Source organism: Neltuma alba, unplaced genomic scaffold (genome assembly GCF_004799145.2).
Source record: "Neltuma alba isolate B1F8T4 unplaced genomic scaffold, ASM479914v2 tig00001304_pilon, whole genome shotgun sequence".
In the NCBI taxonomy this organism is placed as follows: domain Eukaryota; kingdom Viridiplantae; phylum Streptophyta; class Magnoliopsida; order Fabales; family Fabaceae; genus Neltuma; species Neltuma alba.
In genome coordinates this window covers 231,936-242,183 of record NW_021632409.1, presented here as the reverse complement: position 1 = coordinate 242,183, position 10,248 = coordinate 231,936, and the positions used below count along the sequence as shown (strand labels likewise).

The following is a 10,248-nucleotide window of genomic DNA, read 5'->3' as shown; positions in this document are numbered from 1 at the left end:
TTATTGCCAACCATGTGTTGTTTTGTAGTGCTATATTTAGACTATTAGTGTCTAAAATCTATTGTAGCCGAGATGATGCCATTGCTAGCAATCTACTTGAACCCACCCCCTCTTTGCATAAGCTGCCATCTAATTGGCAGCACAATTTCCATGTCTAGATACCGAAGTAAGGTTAGTATGAGCTCTCATTTTCAACATGTCCAGAATCTCAATGACTATATCAGTACTTTGCCATTCAACATTACTTGAGGATATAGCTACAATAGCTTTGTAAATACTTATCTAATACTGTAATATAAATATTTCTTCAATTAATATGATTTTATGGGTTAAGATGCGTCTCGAAATATTTTTTCAGATGCATCTAACACTCTAAATTATTTTGTGGTACATTTAGTATCTTGAAATATTCTTTAACTACATCCAACACCCTGAAATATTTTTTTACCTTGGTGCTAAATACACCAAAAAATATTTTAAGGTATGTGACACACCTAGAAAAAATACTTTAGGGTATTGAATGTACAAAAAAGTACTTCTAAACGCTAGACACACTTAAAAAATACTTTAAGGTATTGGATGCAATATAAAATATTTCGGGGTACTAGATGCACCTAAAAAAATACTTTGGGATCCCAAATGTAACTTAATCCTTATTTTATTGTTTTTGTTATTATTATAGCTATATAATTTTTCAATTTTTTATTTAGCATTTAATTTTAATAATTTTTTATCATATTAATTTAATAAATATTTATAATTACATTTAGAAAAATTTATATTTATGTTAGGGATAGGTTTCGTTCCACTAGCTAATTTTTCCTGTTTGTTTGTTAAGTATTCTCCTATCAAGGATAGTTAGAAAATTATTAGATATTAAATGTCAACCGTTTTAATGAGAATTGAAACCGTTAGTAATTTTTATAGGCATGTTACGACTTTGAATTATTGCACTTCATCTATAAAAAAAAAAAAAAAACTATTGCAATACTCATTTTTGTTGAAAATCAATTTGGTTCAGTAGGTTTTATTCTATTCGGTGGAGTTAGCATGCTATATGGATCTTATGTTTTATTGGTTTATCGACAAACAAATTTTTAGATGAGTTATTATCTAAAACTATCTACTCGATCGAACATTCTATTCAATTTTTTATCACTTTTTAAAGGACTTGTTTGATCCATCCTCACTGCTAGCCAGCTTCTCTACAACGTGACTGAACGTGTGCACATATCTAAACCACGTTAAACTATTTTCTACCATTCTCTTCAACTTGGCCGGACAAGAAATTATTAACCACTGTCATAATCATCTTGGTCGACAAGAAATTAGCATTGTGGAACCATTTGGTCCACTGGGAACGAAGCACACATGCACGGCGGTTTGAAGTCAATACCTCTGGAACCATCTTATCCTTTGTTCATATTTTCTTCATCAACTATTCTTAATCTGAATCTATCAATATCGCGAGTCGACGTGCCGGTGAAGATAAGACTCAGGAGGGAAAAGAACAGCCACATGCATAATGACCATCACCGCACTGGTCAAAGTATCCAAACAATACTGTTTTAAGTGGACGTAATTAAAGATATTTATATAATAAGAAATTATTTGACGAATTATATTATATTTATTGAGAAATTTCTAAGTCCTTATTTGGTTCCTGATTGATCTTTGTTTTATTAGATTCAGAGCATATTTGTCTGTTAATTTAAATACAGGTTACTTCTCCTATTACCAGAATGTTTTTTTTAAGAATTATTACAAAAATATTAGGTAAAGAAGTACCTTTGGTCCTCTAATTTTATAATTGATTCCATAATTTTAAAAGCAAAGAATCTTATCAATACTTTAATCCTAACACTGTTAGACTATACAACAATCATTGCTATATTAAACTTATATGTTAGTATATAAAAATGTTTTGTTAATACTCAAGATTTTATTATTAGCAATTTTTCTAATTTTAATAAAGTCAAAGCCTAAAAGTTTTCTTTTGCGCGAGATATTATTATATATGACAAGACGAAAATGCTAATTCAAGACATCCGTACAAAGTTCCAAAGTTGAAATAGCTTCTGAGCCAATGATGCGATCATCAAAACCCATTACTACCGTTCCTGATTTCCTGATCACCAGCTTCATAGTTATAATTCTAATCAGTTTCATCGGAAATAGTACTTCTCAAGCACCAATCTACGTTGGAGATGACTGCCATAATTCAACCCCTCAAGCCCTCACTACTTCATACAAAGCAAACCTTAAACAGGTTCTCTCACGGATCTCCACAAACGCCGCCACAAGCAAAGGCTACAACCACACCGTGATTGGCAACATTGCCAACGATGCTGTCTATGGCCTATATGATTGCCGCGGTGACGCCGCCGGTTACCTCTGCCAGTTCTGTGTCTCCACTGCCAACAGGGAGGTTACCCAACGGTGTCCCAATCGTCCCTCTGCTGTGATATGGTACTAATCTGGCTTGTCTTTTATTATATGCTCGTTGCAACTTTTTTTTGTTTTATGCCAGAGCAATATTTAGGGTTATTAATTAACTTAACAATAATATAAAAAAAATGTATGGCGTAAATACGATGTTTCGTTTTGAATAATATAATTATAATAATTTAAGGTACTAAATCTTGACTATTTAATTTAGTTGGATATATCTAAATTCAGATCAGAGAAAGAGAAATAGCTGGGAAACGAGAAGGAAAACCAGTTTGTGCGCAAGGGACAGAATCTTAATGCCAATGACAGAATATTTTTTTAAAAATTCTTTCTCTGTTTCTCATAATTGAACCCAGTCAGTGGCAGAGCCAATTATGGTGATTTGCCCACTCACTTGGGGGAAGTTATTAAATGTGCGTATGAGTTTTAGTACATCCTTTACAGGTTTTAAATATATAAAAATTAGATAACTAATTTATAAAGATTAAGAGAATTGGTCAGACTAATTATTTATAACAAATGAGTGATGATTTTTCATAATTTTTTTACAAAATTTTTTGCTTTGCAAAACCCTCCCACAATTAATAGAATTGTTTAGGGAAAAAAATTATAAATTTGTTACACAAAGTGAACTAAGGTCTAATATTCATTATCAAAGCAAAGCCTCAATTAGTTTCTCTATTTAAGCAGGGAATATTATTTACATCCATACTTTTGAATCTTAAGTTTTAATATTTTATACCCCACTCTTGTGCTTTATAATTTTGCATTCTTAATTTAAAGTCTTGGCTCAACCTCACCACCACATGATAGTCATGGTTATATATTAATTATTCTTTTATGTACATTACCACACTATATAGATTACACATGTTAACAAGTTTTTATCCCGTGGTAGTCATAACTGAAAAGGATATTTAAGGAAAATCAACTCATATTTGTTATAAATAACAAACTTAACTAATTTATTTAATGAAATCTTTTGGGTTGCTTATATTTTTACATCTTGAAATGGTTTGGATCCACCAACAAGGAAAGAGTTAATTAGTTTACTTGTTTCTCCTCCTACTGGAAAGTCCTTGTTTGGGTCGTAATGCAAGAACACTATCCTGGACTCGTATAAGCCTCTTCAAAGCTTCTTGTTGCTGGCGTTCTATTTTTCACCTCCAGGGAATGAATGCCTTGATTACGTCATGGCTACTTCTTCAATTCTTGACCTTGAGGACAAGGTCAATCTTCTAGGGGGAAGTAATATAACGATCAAACTTCGTATTAAGATGGGCTTGGATTAAGATGAGGGTATTACTGGGCTGATGAATTTGGGCTTGGGGCAGGGGAAAAGGTAAAGATATAAATAGATAAATAGACAAATAAGAGGCTATTGAAAGTTTGGAATGATTTTGGTATTTCTCTCTTCTGCAGATTCTCTCCCCCTATTGGACCCTCTACTGTACCTTTCCTCTTCTCGCCCTTTCTATCTTTTTTTAGCTTCACATTTTCGTGATTTCTTCATTATATTGAGAGCTCTGCTCCTGACTAGAGTGATTGCATACCGATAGTGAGTTGCTTTTATCAAATTATATATGCTACTCATACTTTTCCTAACTAAGTATATTTAGATCACCACACAGAGGTAGTAACTAATTTCATTAATATCTATAAATTAGTTATCTAATTTTTATATTGGAGATCAAAGAGAATATGTATATAACATATTAATGGAAGAATAATATTGAAAACTATATATCATTCCACAAAACACGTTAGATGATAGGGGTAGTGATAAATAACGAATCGAAACAAAAGATAGGGCATTTTCCCACGAGTTTGTCTTAAAAACTCAAACTGCTAATTGCAATGAATTTATAATTTTTTTGTATAAGTCACTGTATCTTTAAGTCACTTGTGATTTGAGAATAATTTCTGTCGGACCAAGAGCATTAAGATTAAAGCCTTTCCAATAAGTGCGCTTCCTGATATTTGAACTTATGTTTTCCTCCTTTCAGGAGTGATAATGAATTTATACATTTTAATTATTCCTCATGCAAGTGTTTTTGTTTGGTTGCCAAATAGGTACGAGTACTGCATTCTTCGATACTCTAACAAGAACTTCCTTGGAAAGGTGACAACAAAGCCATGGTGGTACAATAGAGGAACCAAGAAGGTGTCAGATTCGACAGAGCCGAAAAAGGCGGAGACTTACTTGAGGAATCTAATAGAAAAAGCCACGAACGACTTAGGTGCACGGGGAGAGTTTGATTTGGGTGATGGAAGAAGATATGCATTAGTACAATGCACCAGAGACCTCAATGGCAGCAATTGCAAGCAATGTTTAGAGGCTATGATGGATAAGGTTCCTCAATGTTGTGAGCAAAAGCAAGGATGGTTTGTTGGCGTACCAAATTGTCTCATCAAGTATGATGATTACATGTTTTATCAATCATCCTCCCCAACTAATCCTAATGCCACAAGAGGTAATACATAATTATGCTCCTTTAATAGTAAATATAAGAGTTAATTGATGAGTTTATTATAGTTCAAAGCTTAGGAATAATACAGCATCTCACATGCAACTTTGTACATGAAAAAATGTGCTCAACGAATCGAATACTAATTACAATACCTTGGCATAGTTTACATGTGAACACCCTTAGCTTGCAACTCATTTTCATTTGTAGATGGTGCAGTCAATAGTGCTAACAAAGTGCCAAAAGCCTTGATAATAAGTTCAAGTATATTAGTGGCTGTAGCTATACTAAGTTTGTCAATCTACTACTTCTGGCAAAGGAAGAATAGAAAAGGTAACTATTAGTGTTTCCATCTATCTTTTTAAAACTCTCAATTTTCTTGCACACACATGTTTGTATGGGGTTTTGGACTTCTAATATGCCTCTTTCTAGTGTCTTTTATAATACTTCAACTTTCCAACTGTTTTTACTCTTTTCTTTTTATCATTATATTCTAGATAAAATAAGTGAAATTTTAATATCTTGAGGCAATGTAATGATACAATTTGGTACGTTTACAATTTTTTTAAGAATAATGCTCTAAAATTATTTATTTCTATTTATTTTCTTAGAAAAATCATAAAAACTTATAATTGTACCATTTCATTATCATAAGATATTAAAATATATGTCACTCATTTTATTTAGAATCTAATTATAAAAGAAAAATGAAAATAAAATTTGAGAAGCTGATTATGAAGAGCATTAGAGAACATTAGTAAGCGGCACATTAAAGACCCTAAACCCATGTGCATGTCTGTATACTTGTACGAAATTAATAAGTATCAATCTGTCACTCCTATATTTTATGATCATTCCCAAAGTGAGAGTTCATTCAACACAGACCTGCCCTTACTCCCTTTAAGTATCATTCAATAGAGCACGAATAACTTTTCAGAAGCATCTAAGTTGCGGCATGGTGGATTTGGTGCTGTCTATAAGGTATCAATATATTGCATTTGAAGTTATGAAGTTGAAAATGATAGATAATATGTCAAGTCATATAGCATTATTTTCTATCTGGGTTGCCTTATTTTAGTTAGATTTGTAATTGAGTCATCATATAGTGTAAAACAAATTAGTTGACTTTCTTATTAATCTTATATTAGTATGCTAATATACTTAAATGCTCAAGCATATGCTATTTTAACATCTTAAATACCCATGGTAATTTATGTTAATTTAACTTAACATCTTGTAAAAACTTTTGATTAGGGGACAATGCCAGATGGTAGGGAAATTGCAGTGGAAAGACTTTCACAAGCTTCTAGTCAAGGTTTAGAGGAGTTCAAGAATGAAGTGATATTCATTGCAAAATTGCAACATAAAAATCTTGTTAGACTCTTAGGTTGTTGCGTACAGAAAAATGAAAGGTCACTTGCATATGAGTCCATGCCAAATTTTAGCCTTGACTGCCACCTTTTCAGTATGTTCTCTTGAACTCCACTTCCATCTCCTTTCTCTTTATGCTTCTCTCTGTGGGTCAAATTTAGTGTGTCTCCATTCTTTTGTCTCTTTATATTGTTTAAAGTTAATGTTGATATTGATTGATAAGTTAATCTAATAGTAATTGATAAATTAACTTAAGCTAAATTATATAAAATCTCCCTAAACTTTGTGTCATGTGTAAATAATCTCCCTAACTTCTAAAAGTTTACGATAAACTTATCAAAATTTTTACATTTACATAGAAAGTGGCTTAAAGTTCAACGAGTTTATCTGAACATAACTCAAAGTTTGAAGGGATTATATTCATACAAAAATAAATTTTTTGAGGGGTATAAAATTGATAGTTTGAGGTTATTTGTGTAAATATAAAAAAATTCATAGAGGTTTATTGTAAAATAAAAAGGTTAGGAAGGCTATTTATATATGACATAAAGTTAAAACATCGCCAAACTTTGAAATGAAGGATCTCAACAATCTAAAACCGAGGACTCTGACAAGGATAAATTCAGAAACAAATCAATATAAAAATAATTTTCACAACAACATTTTTAGGTGTTAATGGGTTATGTTAGTTAGTCTTAAGTTGCATTTTATACATATTACCCATATAAAGCCGCATGTCTAAGAAATATGTGATCAATGAGGTAAGCAATGTCGCATGTTAATCATCTCTTGAGCTATTTATTTTAAATTTGGACAGATCAAATTAATTGCATTCACATAGTTATAATATCAATGAGGAGGATTTAACTAGCTAGGCTGACAGGTAAAAGTAATTTGGATGGTCTAAAAGGTGGGTAACAAGTTGTTGTTCAAACCATGAGTAATAGATACATGCTTTTCACATATATGCATTGTTTCTTTTTTGAAGCATACATGTTTCGTAGTATAAACTTTCATGAAAACCAAATTCGGATCATCGATCAAAAAGACTTGGCAATGCATTTTAGTTTCAAATTTTGTTGTTTTAGTAGCTACTACGCAGTTAAATTTCAAGAATGCCTCTTAGAGAACAAGCAATTAATATATCTTGTTTTTTCCCTTCATATGCTCATGTTAGAAAATGTTTCCTAATTCTTGCTAGATATAGAAAATAGAAAGAAACTAGATTGGAAGCAAAGGCTAAATATTATTAACGGAATTGCAAGAGGAATTTTGTATCTCCATGAAGACTCTCGACTAAAAGTAATTCATAGAGATTTAAAAGAAAGCAATATCCTTTTGGATCATGAGATGACCCCTAAAATATCAGACTTCGGATTGGCAAGGACTTTTGAGGGAGCTCAAAATCAAGGAAAGACGAGACGAGTAATGGGTACTTTGTAAGTATTATCTAGCTACAAGTCATTTTGATTTTTTTTCTTTTCAATTGAAAATTAGTTTTTGAAGTGTAAATTTATAGTTCATGCTTAACTAAGTATGTTTTATCACTTGATTTCAAAATAGTGGATATATGGCTCCAGAATATGCCATGGAAGGATTATTTTCGGTGAAATCAGGTGTTTTCAGCTTTGGAATTCTTCTACTAGAAATTATATGTGGAAAAAAGAATAGTATTTCTATCATTCTGGTCAAAGCCTTCCTATTTATGTGAGTTTATTTTAAGGATATAATCTCATTAAGAAATTTATAGTTTACACATAACGAAAAAAAATGAGTTGCCACAATCATTTCAAATGAAAACAATTAATTAAACTCTAATCTAGTTCAGGTTTATAGCTTCTAACATGCCACCTCACAAAAATTTCAACCAAGAACTAAGCTAATAAGTTTGTATAGGCCATTATGTTAAAAATTATCGGGTTACATGTTAATTCATTGACATGAATGTAACGTTGGATACATAGTTTCATAGACCTCAAATAATTCAGAATTGTTTGCAGACTTGGAATCTGTGGTGTAAAGGAAAATGTTTGGAATTGATGGATCCAATGCTGAAAGAGTTTTACATTGAAGGTGAGGTTTTGAAGTGCATACATATTGGATTGCTTTGTGTTCAAGAAGATGTAGTAGATCGAAAATTATGTCCTCTGTTGTGATGATGCTTGGAAGTGACTCAATGACCTTTCCCAAGCCAAATCATCCTACGTTTTCAATTGGAAGAAGTGCCACAAGAGATTCAAATTCCGAGTTTCAATCAGAAGAAGTGTCACAAGAGATTCAAATTTCGAGCATGCCTCTGTGAATGAGGTAACAATGTTTAACATCACACCTAGGTGACAAAATTAGCAAGCCTATAATGAACCTTTTGTATGTTTGCTAATCAAAAGCGATTCAATCAACCATAAAGACCAAAATGATGAGAAACTAAAGGATAGGTTTTGGCGAATTTAGATATAATCAAATAAGCCTCTACCTGCATTAGTTCTTTCAAGGTGTTTGGTTTAGCTTATTTTAAATGATCTTGCATTGTACAATCGAAACATCCTGCCTTTAACTCCTTAGAGTACACGTTTGGAAGTGTTACAGTTCAAGGGATTCACAAACCAAGCCCGTAGATTGAAAATTTGCAATTGGTTCTCGGGCTACTGTTTACTGGTAACTTTTAGATTTTTAGTCCAACTTTGAGCAATCATAATTCTTAGCACACACATCCTTTTTAAGTGATCTACCACTTGTTTTAAAGCTCAAGATGTGTACTTTAATCATGTCAAATTTCATGGACAGAGTCAGTCATTTACCATACTTCTACTATCACTATTTTGTTGCTCAATTACAGATAGCTTATCCCCTAACTTGCACTAACAGTTCATGATTAGGACTTTGCTTACGTAATACCATTCCATTCATACACTATCATAGCTAATTACACAAGCCAACATCATCATTTATCATCACATACCATCAATGGCACATTTACAACATACATTGGTATATTCAATGTACAACGTAATATAATACATTTCTTAAATTCTTTTCCTCTCTTTCTTGCTCCACTTCTTGATTTCTTCTCCCATCCTCTTGCACCTATTATGGTTGGTTAAGGGAGGGTGTGATTCAAGAGAATCTCAGTAGCAAACATTACCATTTATGCATGCAAGATGGATACAAGTGTATGACATGCTTTTGTGCACATAACTTTATTGTTTATGCATGGTGAAATGCCATAGAAAGTAAGCCAGTTCATTCATATTCACATAACATAATGCCAAGGCATGCTTAAGTAAACATAGCAATCATAATTCAATAGCATAGCTTAGTCACATCATGGCATTCATAGCACATACACATCAAGCACATAAGAAAGGTAAGTTCACTACCTTGTATCCTTAAGCTTTCTTTTGCTCTTCAACTTGCTCCCTTTTGCTTCCAACTATTGAGGTTGCTTCCTCAACCTTTGCCATTCCTTTTTCCTTAATGTCTCATGGCCCTAAATACATCAACATATTATTTCTATTAATTTATTAAAGTCATGGTAATCAACAACATCAATACTTTGTTTTCTTTGAGCTATATTAGCTTCTAACTTTTGAGCCTGATTTCCACCCTTTCTAAAATTAATTCCACATGTTATTTTCACACAATTTTTCATGTAGAATCCATTTTCAAGCTCACAATAATCAAAATCAAACTCCTTCACCATGAACTAGCCTTGACCGAAATATAACTCAACTTACATAGTCATGAAATTCAACCAATTTCAACATAAAACCACTTGATTCTTGTTCCTTTCAAGCCTTTAAACATTATTATAACATCAATTTCATCTTCCCCTACTCTTAAGAATTTCGTGCAGCATAACCCCCTAAGGTTTCAAGCTCCCAAAAATTATTAAAATCCATAACCAAGCTCAATAACAATAAGGGTAGTGAAAACTACATCAAAAACCATGAACATACCT

General features: G+C 32.2%; 1 pseudogene; it reads left to right on the top strand.

Annotated features, from left to right (window-relative positions):
* The first annotated feature begins 2,086 nt into the window (after positions 1-2,086).
* LOC114755027 (cysteine-rich receptor-like protein kinase 10) lies at positions 2,087-8,592 on the top strand (annotated as a pseudogene).
* The last annotated feature ends 1,656 nt before the right edge of the window (positions 8,593-10,248 follow it).